At 46.0% G+C, this 12,982-nt stretch overlaps 1 protein-coding gene across 3 annotated transcripts in view; it reads left to right on the top strand.

The window, feature by feature from the left end:
- The window catches only part of LOC119465213 (lipase member M-like), an 84,667-nt gene that overhangs the window by 39,096 nt on the left and 32,589 nt on the right, over positions 1-12,982 (top strand). The window lies entirely within an intron of this gene.

The raw sequence follows: 12,982 nt of genomic DNA, 5'->3' as shown, positions 1-12,982 counted from the left end.
TATTTGCGCGGCACTTTAGCTAAGACCCCTCGTGATGCTAAACTGTTATTATATAAAACGTTAATTCGCCCTGTTCTAGAATATGCATCTGTTGTCTGGTTTCCCTACAAACGCTGTGAAATAATTTCGGTCAATAATGTTCAACGAAAATCTATCCGTTTCATTTGCCAAAATTACAGCCGCAGTTTTTCACCAACACAGGCTCGACAATCTCTGAACACCGGACCATTACTTTCACGTTATCGCATCGAAGCCTTAAAACTTTTATACGCAATTAATAACTCCACCTCTGATCTTTCTGATTTTAACTACATCACATTTAAAAACGCAAGTTGCACCCGTAGCTCCCACACCTTGAAAATAACACCTATATTTGTTCGTATTAAAACATTCAAATAGTTTTTTTAACGTACAATAGAGCTATAGAATTCTCTACCCGCCAACATGCGTTCACTATCACTAAAAGATTTTAAAGCTACCACCGGTAATCACCTCGCTAACATGTAAAGAGCTCCTTTTTCAATTATTGGGCATGTGTACGTTTTTTGATATGTAATGTATAGTAATGTATAATGTTCCCACTCCTGCTATAGCCCTATGTTGGGCTGCAGTATGTGTAAATAAATAAATAAACGAAAAATCAGTCACTTATACATGTAATAATTTGGAATATTAGCCCAGGTTATGTTTTTTTTCGGGGCTCCGTATTGTGAATTTACGCAGTAAATTTAGGCAGCGCTGGTGCGTGCCCCCTTCTTGTCTGTCGTGTTTTTTGGGCTGTTCCCCTATCGATTACGCAGTCCTGCTTATAAATAATGTGCGTCTCGCTTATAAGCGTGCACAAGGTTGCTATAATAATGAGAATGTTCTAGAACTTGTGCACCCTATCATTGCATTGCAGAGTAGATAGGTGTGAGGCGGGCGCGCTTTATAGATATTAAACAAAGGAATGGTCTATTTATAACATTGATAACAGCCTTTACGCAACGCCTTGCATTGTTTCTATCTATTAAGCTAGAAAAAAAAAAATATATATATATATCCCCGCATGTTTTACCACTTTTCAATTTGTGAGTGTGAGCGTAAGATCATTTCTGGACGATATTTAACATTTTTGGGTCACGTGTGCATTTTTTTTCTGAAGTCAAACTTTCGACACGTCATTAACGCATTTCATTACGTTACACAGCAACTGCACCAACCTTGCCTGTACGAATCATTGTGCCCATAGTTGCAATGCGATGCAGAAAAACGCAGCGTATACCTAGATCACATGAATCTTGATGTTTAGCACCTTCAGTGTTAACGTCCGCGCTAGCTTGGTGGTACGTGCGAGAAATACTACGCAGCACACGTCGTGATTCAGCCTGTCACTGTTAACCGCATATGTTGATGGCGCAAATCCCACCAGGTGCTTCTTCAGTGAGGCGAGTATACTGCACAAGAGCGTATGCAGGCCAGTAGTTCAGTTCAAACGTTTTGCGTCAGTGAACTGTTCAACGGTAGTAAATTTTGTCCTTTCAGACGCTTTTTCTATGGGCTCTCAGTACGGTGACAGGGCCCGTCATAACAGTCTATACAACATCATGACGGGCCCCCTCACGATATTGGTGGTAAAGCGAGGGGGCCGCTTTTTATTCCATCCCATGTTATGTGCACATAGTTTCGCTAGTCAGTGGTTTGGGCGCTCGTCATACTGGGGTGCACAGTAACAAGAGGAGCTAGTCATTAGTCATTGGTCTGCGGCCGCTAAAACAGCATCCACCTAAGACCCTCCACCCCCCCTCCCCTTTGGCGTGTCAGAGGTGGTGATGAATCATATGACAGAGTAACAGGTACTGCAGAAGCGAAGCGAGGAAAATAATAAATAATGCAGCAACGCTTAAAAAATTTCCGTACACGCGATTCGAACCCATGACCCTAATGCATGAGCCCAATGCTTTTGCGCGTGTAATGAAACCAGACGGAGAGATGCGCCCTTACAAAGGTTCTGCATGAGTGGCTGTTAACCGGTCACTATAGTGTTAGGACTATAATGAGGGGCCCGCTCATTATAGTTACTTCCATTGCTATGTGCGATTTCTGTTAGCTTTGACATCCCGTGATTCAGCATATGCTGCGATGCATGCTGGTGACACAACACGTCATATGTTACACGTCATATCTTAGGATCGAGTGTGCACTTTGTGGATTATTATTTCTTGGTATTAGAAAACATACAAGGCATTGCATGAGCGGTCCTCAAAGTAGGGCTGTCGTTTATTATATGATCAGGTGTTCGATGGCAGACTGCAATTGCTGATGATAAATTTTCAAAGTGATGCGGGCAGGAAGGTTATTAGTATTGGGCAATACGTAAGAAAGACTGCTTTGGATATGTCATGGGCTGACACGCACTGAATAAAGTGTGCCCGTACAGGCATTGCGTGTTACGCAATGTGAAGGTTGAATGAAATATATGTTCTCTGTTAAAGAAGAAGAAAAATAATGTTAATAGTGCTATCGTATGACAAGAGGCGAGTGTCGGAAGACGAAGGCGCGATTAGTGTGTAATGGAACCTCTGTAGTGACAGTGGTTATCGAAAAGTCTGGAGGAATGGTGTCAGAAACATTTTAGAATGTTAAATAATCAAGTTCAATTGGTAACGAATAAAAACGGACCTAACGAGTAAAAACGGCTACCGAAACTAGCATGCACGACCTCGTAATTGACGGGGAAGAGCGCCAGGCTAAACCAGTCTGTTTTGTAAGGTTGTTGTTCACGTAATTAATTCCGACAGAGGGCGTGCTGGTCACTTATTTTTACTGAGAGAACTGGAGACCGTGAATTGGATGCAAAGATTGGAAACAAAAAGGACAATACAAGAATGAGAAGAAAGAAATTAGAAGGGAAAATCTGTACGATAACACAAAGGGCAGTGCCTTGCTATTTGAGGCTCGAGCCGGAGCATACCAGAGCAAATATTCGGAACTAGATGAGGCATGTGTATCCTGCAGTAAAGATCCAGAGACCACTCAGCACATCCTAATGGAATGCGACGGGATCCACCCAGCGAGAACCGTAGGTAACGTGGAAGTCCCAGAAGTGCTTGGGTTTAAAGTGGAAGGAAACATCAACAGATCAGCCGTAGAGATAAGCAAGAGACGATTAGAGTACTGGTGGGGAAAAAGCAGGGAAAAGATGGATATGACCTGATTTCTTCAAATCATAATTAGCGGTACAAGGTAAATTTTTGAAAAAGAAAAGAATAATAAGAGGTATACAAAAATGCTAGATAAAGAACATGTATAGTATACCTAATTAAATCAAGCCGGCTAGGTGACTATTTGTCGCCGCCCCGATTCAAAGGGGATGCCAATAAATCATCATCATGATCATAATCCTCATTTTTGCATTACCAATACTAATGAGAATTATCGATATTCCATTCACTTGAGAGCATGGATAAGTTTAGCGTGAGCACAGTAAAGCAGACTACTGGACAGCAAATGCAATGAAATGACCATTATTTAGAGCAACTTCTCATTTGGGGAAGGAAGACGCGTTACTGGAACTCAAGTAAATGTAAAAGAGCCGCCAGACTTGTTTGCTTGGCAATATTTCTCGCGTTTTTTAAAGCATATCAGGAAGTGTTTTAATTCACAAATCACGTTTAGCTTGTACTAGAGCAGTGCTACGCTTATTTTCAGCATTACTTCGTTTCGCCTGTGCAGTGCTGCCGCAGAATGTTTAACACAAAAATAGTCCTGGCATCGTTTCCTTTTGTGCACCTTAGTTACACACGGGGAATCTGTGCACCCTGGTATGGTTATTGGCGGAATTTGTGTATCTATCGTGCGAAGCACTTTTTATATAATAGCCGTTTATACTCCATGCAAAGTTGGTGAGAGCTGCCGGCCCAATTATTGGCACTATTTTGGTGTTTGTTTATCATTATTTTGTTCTCACCTCTATGATAAAGTGTTAGTGTTGTCTTTGCTTTATTGCGATAGCAAATATATATGGACCCTCCAAGCGCATTTTTGCTGCCACCGTCTTCGTCGCCGTGAGGTTCCGTATAAAGTCCAACGGCGATAAAATCGTCGCCGTGCGCCGTACGCTGTGTGTGCGAGTGAAAGCGTGCGAGGGTGAGTCGACCAACGCAGCTTAATCTCGCGCACGCGAGAGAGTAAGGCGGCCGGAAGCGCGCGGTCTTCGTCCGCGCGCAAGGCACGGGGGTGGGAGGGTGGGAGAGGGGAGTGCTCTGCTCTTTCGGCTGCTGGTCACGGAGCTGCCGCGCGGGCGCCCTATCTTGAAAGCGATCTGCGATTGCGAAGTGGCCGAAGTGTGTGCCCGCGGGGGCCTAATTTTCAAAGCGATGTGCGATGGGGACCAAGTGCATGCGCCGAGTTTCGGTAGTTTCGTATGTGCTGTGCTTTCGACGTTTTGTTCGTGTTGAAGCAAGAGCCAGCGCAAAGGTCAATTTGCTCGCTGCGGCTGGCACGCTTTCTCACTCCAGCATTTTGATGAGTTTCCGCGGTCATCGAGCGAGATGTGTTCATGTTTACCTGTGCGCGCGTGACACCGTGCTTGTTTCTTTAGTTAGTAAGCAAATATTTACAACTTTATACGGCCGATAAAACTACAATCCTTACTTCGTATAGCTGCCTGCTAATTTGATATCGCAATCGATGCTTCGTCTTTCGGGCGAAACTGCGACTTTCTTTATCTCTTGTGAGTTATATGCAGAATATGATACGATCTGTCACTGGGCGTGTCTTGTAGCTATCACTGCGATAATCTTGTGGTGAGACTTATTTTCTGCAACGTCAGCATTATTCAGCCTCAAATTAATCCGAAAGTTTCACACAAATTGTCTTCAGCTAGCTGCTCCTCAGTGACTTCCGCTATCGAGTTCTCTTGCTGCGTTTAGTAGACCGGGAGAAGCAAAGGCATCGAAGAAATTTGAAGCCCCTGAATTGGTTTCCACCTCCGCAGATTATTAAGTATATTGATCGACATGCAGGCGTATTCTTGAGCAACTTACTGCTCGAAATGTGGGCTCAACAGCGCGGAGATTCCTTGGTAAGTGGCTCGCACAGCAAATAAACGGCGACAGTCAGTTACTTCCACAACGAAGAGTAAATTATCCGTCGCTGTCGCGGCGTCCACGCAAACTGGGTTTATAATCATAAAGTAGGATATCATCGCTGCTGATGAAGTAGTGCATCACAATAGATAGGGAAGGGAGTTTATTAAGATTTGTAGTGGAGTAACTTAAGGTTCTTGAATAGCATGACTTTCGTCTTAACAGCTAGAAATAAAACCAGATACCACGAGTCGCAGAAAACACGCTGAACACAGTGCTTCCGTACTAATATAACACCTAAGAGAAGTCAAAGCGGCACTAGAATTAGAACTCTGCGTGACAGATTTGATAACTAAAGCAGCGACAGGAGGTGTCTTATACCTTGTCTTTGCGTGAGGTATACAACATTTGAGAACGTTGTAGTATGTATCATACTTTAGCATTTACCAGCCCCTGATGCACGTTATGGGCACGATAAACGATAAAATAGAAATTGTATAAACACGTGTGTGAATTCAGGAGCGTGTGTGTTAGTGCTCTCGAATTAAGTTAGACACTGATAGTGATGTGGGTTCTCTGGGAATTTCTTACCTATTCAATAATCAGTCTAGTGAGTCTTGTATAGTGAGTCTAATCAGCCTAGTGAGTCTCTTTGTCTTGACGCAACGAAGTGATTCTGAATCAACGGCTCACATCCACACGGTCGCGTGTTGTTGTTTCAGAATTGATTAGCTCTGCTGAGACACACAGATGCGCTCATTATGCTTATTATTGGAGTGGCAAACGTTGCGAGCTTGCACAGCGAGTGTGTGAGCACGCAATCGTTAGCGTTGTCAAGTAACAACTATATTTGTATTGTGATATCGTGCACGCGTGCCATGTCTGCTTCAAAATTAGCATGATGTGCACGTGCACAGTTATGCACACCGGTCTCTGAAGTGACCCAACACAGTAGCGACAAGAATACTGAACTGTTTATTGCTCTGCGCTCGAGCTTTAAGTAACTGAAAAGCACGTGAGTAGCGACACCCGCTGCGGCCGAGCATATCGCTTCTTGCTGGTAGCTGATAAGGAACTCAGGCGCACAAGTGTGCCTTATCGACGACGCTGCATCTCTTCCCCCTTCAAAAGCCCAGTCGCTCCGGCGGGCGTCTTGGTCGTGTTGAGCGGCGAAGTAGCATTGGGCCCGCTTCCGATGCACTCGTTTGTCGAGTCTCTGCGGCCGGCTGGGAAGTCGCTGGACTGTAGTGCGCCGTTGCACTTGCTTCTCCAGTCTCCTCGGCCGGCTGTGTTCCCGCTGGACTGCGGCCGAGCGTTGTTGCATTCTCCCTTTGCGTTGTCGCTTCCGCTAGCCGTGTCCGCAACTGATCCACATGACGGCGCTGTATTCCCAGGGGTGTCTCCAGCCTTACCATGCGATTCCCCTCTGTCGCTATCACCGTCCCTGGTAGCCATTTTCGCCCTCGCTGAAATTGGCGGGACCAGATGCGCTTTCCAGGTGGGAACAGTGGTTGTGTATTGGCCGACGGAAACTGTTCCTGTATCGCGTCAGCCTCTGCAGGTACCTCGCCTTCTGGGAAGTGGGCAGACAGCCTTGTCCGGGGCTTGAATCCAAGGAGCAGTTGGGCGGGGGATTTACCACTCTCGAGAGGCGTCGATCTGTAACGGAACTGAAAACGGGACAGCTTTTCCTGTAATGTGCCGCGTTTGTTTTTCTTGAGACCCTATTTTATTGTTCGCACAGCCCACTCCGCTAAACCATTTGATTGTGGATGGTATGGTGCCATCCTGATGTGGCGTATGCAATTTTCCTGCAAAAACTTTGCCATTGCCCCACTCGATAACTGGGGACCGTTGTCCGACACCACAAACTGCGGAATACCAAAACGGGCGAAACTTTCTCTGAGCAGCTGAACAGTTGTGTCTGTCGTCGCTGTTTTCACAGGCGTTGCTTCTATCCACTTGGTTTCCGCGTCAACTAGGATGAAGATTAGGTAACCATCAACAGGGCCTGCAAAATCCATATGCAATCGGTACCACCGCTTTCCCGTCCTGGGCCACGGCGAAGGAACTTGCGCTCCAGGCATCGACCAACACTGCACGCACTGGGGGCAGCTTTTCCCCAACCTTTCAATGTCATTGTCCAATTCGGGGTAACAAAATAACGTACGCGCAAGCCTCTTCATGGCCCCGATGCCTGGGTGTGTATCGTGCAGCTTGTTCAATAAGCACTGTCGGGCTGTCTCCGGCACGACCACACGATGACCTCAGTAAATGAGGCTATGGCTCACGACGAGCTCGTGTCGGCGGGTGAAGTACGGAAGTATATGCTGCTGCTCCTTGGCAAGATGTGACGGCCAGCCACGCTCGATCCATTCCCGGACTGGCCGAAGTGTGCCGTCCTCCTGGGTCAGAGCAATCATTTGTTCAGATGGAAGGACACTTGCATCTAAACCCTGCGTGTGGAGCACATATTCCATTACAACTTGACTTCCGCGTTCATGATCCCCTGGCGAAGGCATGCGACTGAGAGCGTCCGCGTTACCATTGTGCAGTCCTTTGCGGTATTCCAGATTGTATTGGTACGCCGATAGAAGGAGCGCCCAACGCTGAATTCGAGCTGCCGCCATCTGTGGAATCGGTTTGTCTGGGTGGAAGAGCCCGGTGAGTGGCTCGTGATCCGTTACTAAAGTGAAATGGTTGCCGAGCAGGAAATCGCGAAACTTAGAAATTCCAAACACCAAGGCGAGCGCGTCTTTCTCTAATTGTGAACAATTGCGTTCTGCTGACGTCAGCGTTCTTGAACGAAATGCTATCGGATGGTCCACGCCCTCAATGCGATGAGATAATACTGCGCCTAAACCGTCTGATGAAGCATCACACTCTAGCCGCAATTCCTTCTGCGGATCGTAGTGAACCAGAAAATTTGGTTTAAACAAGGCCCGCTTTGCTTCCTCAAAAGCTCTTGTCTGCTATTCTTTCCAGTTCCAGTGTTGGCCTTTCGCCAGCAACCGATAAAGCGGAGCCAGGGACGTAGCCAAATTAGGCAATAACTTTGAGTAATAGGTTATTAGCCCCAGAAACGACCTAAGTTGGCTCACCGACTCTGGTTTTGGTGCAGCTGTTATGGCTTCGAGATTGTCACGCAGCGGGTGGAGGCCGGTTGCATCAATCTTGTGCCCCAGAAACTGCACTTCTTTCTCTCGGAACCGGCATTTGGCTTTGTTCAGCTGGAGGCCACTGTCCCGCAGTCTCTGCAACACTTGTCGAAGCGTCGACGTGTCATGCTGTTTCTCGGCGATTATGATGTCGTCCAAGTATACGCGCACTCTTGGTAAGCCCCGCAATAACGACTCAACGCGCCGCTGGAACAGTGCGGGAGCAGACGAGATGCCGAAGGCTAATCGGTTGTACGAGTATAAGCCCTGGTGCGTGTTGATGACGGTCATATTTTTAGCCTCTTCGTCAAGCGGGAGCTGGCATTCCACAAGTCCAGTGTAGTGAATACTTCTCCTCCGTAGAGCGCAGCAAAAATGTCATCCACCTTTGGCAAAGGGTACTGCTCCAGATGAGTGGCGGGGTTCACGGTGAGTTTAAAATCGCCACACAGCCTGATGTCCCCATTCTTCTTCACCACTGGTACAACAGGCGCAGCCCACTCGGAAACACTCACCGGCGACAGAACACCTTGCTGAACGAGGCGGTCAATTTCAGCGGACACGGCTTTGCGAAGCGCGAACGGCACCAAACGAGCCCTCAAAAACCGTGGCACCGCACCTTCTTTCTTGTGCAGCTTCACGGGCGGACCTTTGCAACAGCCCAGCCGGTCTTTAAACAAGTCTGAGAACTCATCAAGCAGCTCTTTTATGCCGTCTTCAGACTGCAGCGCATGAACGCCTTGTAGAGCCTGTTCTTCGAAGAGTGGCAAGCCTGGCTTCGCGGAAAGCATGGATTGTGTGTCGGCCGCACAGTAGTGGTCCGTCACAGTCGACTACCACGAGCGAACTGTTCACTTGCGCCTTGCCGTGCTCCACACTTATGGTGACTCGGCCAACCACTGGAAGAGGCCCCAAGAAGCAGGCCTATCGCAGTGGTGTTTTTTCTAGCCTAGGCCACCACTGACGGTGTGTCTTAAAAACGTTTTTTTGGAATAACACTGACAGATGACCCTGTGTCGATCAGCATCCGTAGTGTCCTGCCGCCCCAGACCAAGTTTCGTTCCATTGGGCGCGTACTCGCCTGGTCAGCATTGTTCCGGGTGGATAGGGCGAAAAGCATTTCTCCCCCGCTGTCTTCTCTATCGGACAGTTCGTTGAGCGCGTATGATCCCTGTTGGTTGGTGCGCCGGCGCTGGCACATTCTCGCCAAGTGTCCTCTAGTGCCGCATTTCCTGCACACCTTCCCGACATGTTGGCATTCGTATGCCGAGTGACTCGAGCCGCATCTCCAGCACTAAGGGCGTTGGTCTCGTCTATCGTACCCGCTGTCAGTATTTCGTCCGCTGCCACGTCGCCGTTGAACGAAAAGCACATTGCTAGCGTCTTTCTCGGCGTCTGCATTCCTCGTGGAACGGACGTTACTGTCTGCCGTTTTTGAAGACATTGCGAATTCCTCAGCTTCCTGCTGATTCAGCTTCCTTTGCGTCAGCAGGAACCGCCTGACGTCGTCGTCCCGGATACCACACACTATCCGGTCTCGTAACATTCTGTCCAGAAAACTGCCGAAGTTGCAATCTTTCGCAAGACGTCGTAAGTCGGCCACAAAGTCTTTAACTGTCTCGTCATCTTCTTGCTTCCGCATGAAAAATGCGTGACTTGCCGCTGTCTCGTTCACTTGTGGGCTGTAGTGCTCTTCTAACACCTTCACAACTTCGTCGCACTCTAAGCTGTTCACGGGCGTTGACGGGCATCGTCCCTGAAGAACTCGAACTACGTTGTCACTGAGCGATGCTACCAAAAGTGCCCGTCGCTTCGACGAGTCCTTAATATCGTTGCCTTCGAAGTAAGCCTCCAGGTGAACATGGTAGGCATCCCAACTGCTTGCTGTCTCGTGAAACTCGGGTGGCCTCGATCCCTTCCTCGTCGCCACTGAAGTGACCCAACACAGTAGCGACAAGAATATTGGACCGTTTATTGCTCTGCGCTCGAGCTTTAAGTAACTGAAAAGCGCGTGAGTAGCAACACCCGCTGCGGCCGAGCATATCGCTTCTCGCTGGTAGCTGATGAGGAACTCAGGCGCACAAGTGTGCTTTATCGACGACGCTGCAGTCTCCAATAAAACCAATTGTTGAAAGTTGCGCTTGTAGTTGCGCAACATTTTTTGTCCACATCTGTCCTTGCGCTCAAACACTCCTAACTATGTCTAATCAGCGCCCGCAAATTTTTCATTGCATTCTTCATGTTGGTCGGCATATGCTCGGTTTATTTTTACGATCCACCATTGGTGCCGTGCCGAGGTCACTAAATTTACTGCGTATGCTACGGCCAAAGTGTCGTAAGCGATCGTGATCGTTACATATGCTATTCAGCGCTCAAGATGCATGCATTCTGGCTGTGATACATCAATTAATGCGGATAATAAATGCGGTTCTAGAAGCATTTCTACAAGAGTAGGTTGCCATAAACCATTAAGGTCGAAACATAAGCTGAACGTTAATCAAAGAGGCCTCGTGAATTATATACTGAATATGAGTTGAAATATTTTGGTGAAAGGATGAGAACATAATGTACATGTACACATTAAATACATATGGGACTACTGAACTTATAGGTGCACACGGGTAGCGGAATAGTAAGCACTTCTTTAGCTTGCGAACGACACTGACAACCGAATGAAAACCCAAATCGCAAAAGGCCATTTTTGTAGCCTAAAATTTGCATAACTCTTCAATTCTTCAATCAGAGAAGACGTTGCGTTAAACTGTATTATTGTATCTCTACATCTCCTTTAATTATGGTTTTCGCTGTACGCGAATCCTCTGGTCTTAGTACTGACTGTGGTGAGGAAAACATTTATGAAGCGTTAACTTAAATTATATGACTTTCAATAAACGGTGTACAAAGTATTTTATACGACTTATTACGGCAAGGGTGGGGTGAGGAAGTTAGGAGATTTTCAGGTGCCAGTTGGAATCAGCTAGCACAAAACAGTGGTAATTGGAGATCGCTAGGAGGGGCGTTCGTCCTGTAGTGCACATCAAAATAGGCTGATGATGATGGTGACGACGACGACGATGATGATGATTAGGGCACGTTCTGTCTACTGGTGACAAAGAAAACGTTACGGATATTCCAGAACGTTCCAAAAATCTGGCGCTAAAGTATATGAGTTCTAGAGGGCCAAGTGAATATTTCTAAAGCGATGGTTCTTCCTCGAACCATCGCTTTAGAAATATTCACTCGAAAGAAACAAAACAAATGTTGGTTTGGAAAAAATTCAAGGCTGTGAAAAATGAAAACACAAAGCTGCTGAAGGACTCGTGTGTCGTAGACATATGTTAAAGGACCCGTTGCGAAGAAAACAACACTGGTGGTAGCGTAAAAGATGAAACTGCTTCATAACTTCCACAAGTTATGAAGTTATATAAACTTCGACAAGCCTCTCCATCCGTCAAGCTGTTGGCCTATAATTCAATCATTAGACCTGCCCTCGCATATGCATGTATTATTTGAGACCCACGCACTAAGAAAAACATTGATGCTCTAGAAATGATTTAATGTAAATCCATTCGGTTTATCTTTTCTAAATACCGCATGACGGACTCCCCAACTTTTATGATGCAACAAAATAATATCCAGGAACTTAAGCTCCGTCGCAAAATTCTGAGAATAAAGTTTCTTTTTCACTTGAAAAACAACCATCTCGCATTAGACCCTGCTCCGTACATCCAACCTCTGATGTCACGACTGACTCGAAATCGTCATGCTGAATCGCTAACACCATTTAGAACACGTACTAACACATTCAAGTTCTCATTTTCCCGCAAACCATTACAGACTGGAACGCTTTGCCGCTATCTATGCTACAGCACAGCGACTTATTCTACGCATTAATTTCAGAATGTGACGCGCTTTCTTTTGTTTTCTTCTTGCTTTTTTTGCTTTTTCTTTCTTTCTTGTCGTGAACCCTAGGACTGTTTTCCCTAAAGTTCCAATCTTTATAATTGTTTTCACGGCCATAGGGTGCTCATTGGTGTGCAACGTTTATGTATATATTATTTTTTCCTCTCTTCATGATCTGTAATGAATTTTGTTCGATGTTTTTTTTTGCTTGTCTAAACCTTTTGATACCCCTCCTGCATGGGCCCTAGCTTGGGCCTGCAGTATTTTGTAAATAAATAAATAAATGACATCACTGCCAAAAGCACTAAATGACTACAAGCAATAATCACAGGTTGTCTTGTAGGCTTACGCAGCAAAAGCAAACACAGAGCTTTTATTACCCATTTTTTTCTCAATTGCTTCGGGAACGTTATTCGTTGTTTCATTTCTCATAGTTTGCTGTACATTGTTTAGCAAAATTACAAGAGTAAACATATTTTAAAAGTCGCTTGCTGCGCAGCCTTTCGTTCGGTTGAGTATTTAAAAATACGGAATAGTCCCCTTTCGAATGGGATACAAATATTTTGTGTGTAATATTCGATTCGTCTAAGAAATTCAAATTTCATCCGCCAACTAGGTAAGTGTTGCATAATTTGACACAGTTTTTAACAGTCCGTCATTGTTTGGGATTAAAGGGGATAAAAAAGGGATTCCACTTCAGCTGTGAGAGAAGGGTAATTTTTTTTGCATTTCTTCTACAGGCATGTTGCTTTACCCTATCTTATCACTGCACTCACAGAATCATTGCTCTGCATGTTCGGTGCAACTGTGAATTGTGCACAAAACATTCGGTTTCGTCAAATATGCGTTCTC

The sequence above is a fragment of the Dermacentor silvarum genome, chromosome 9 (assembly GCF_013339745.2).
Source record: "Dermacentor silvarum isolate Dsil-2018 chromosome 9, BIME_Dsil_1.4, whole genome shotgun sequence".
NCBI classification, from domain to species: Eukaryota; Metazoa; Arthropoda; class Arachnida; order Ixodida; family Ixodidae; genus Dermacentor; species Dermacentor silvarum.
This window is presented reverse-complemented; position numbering and strand designations above follow the sequence as displayed.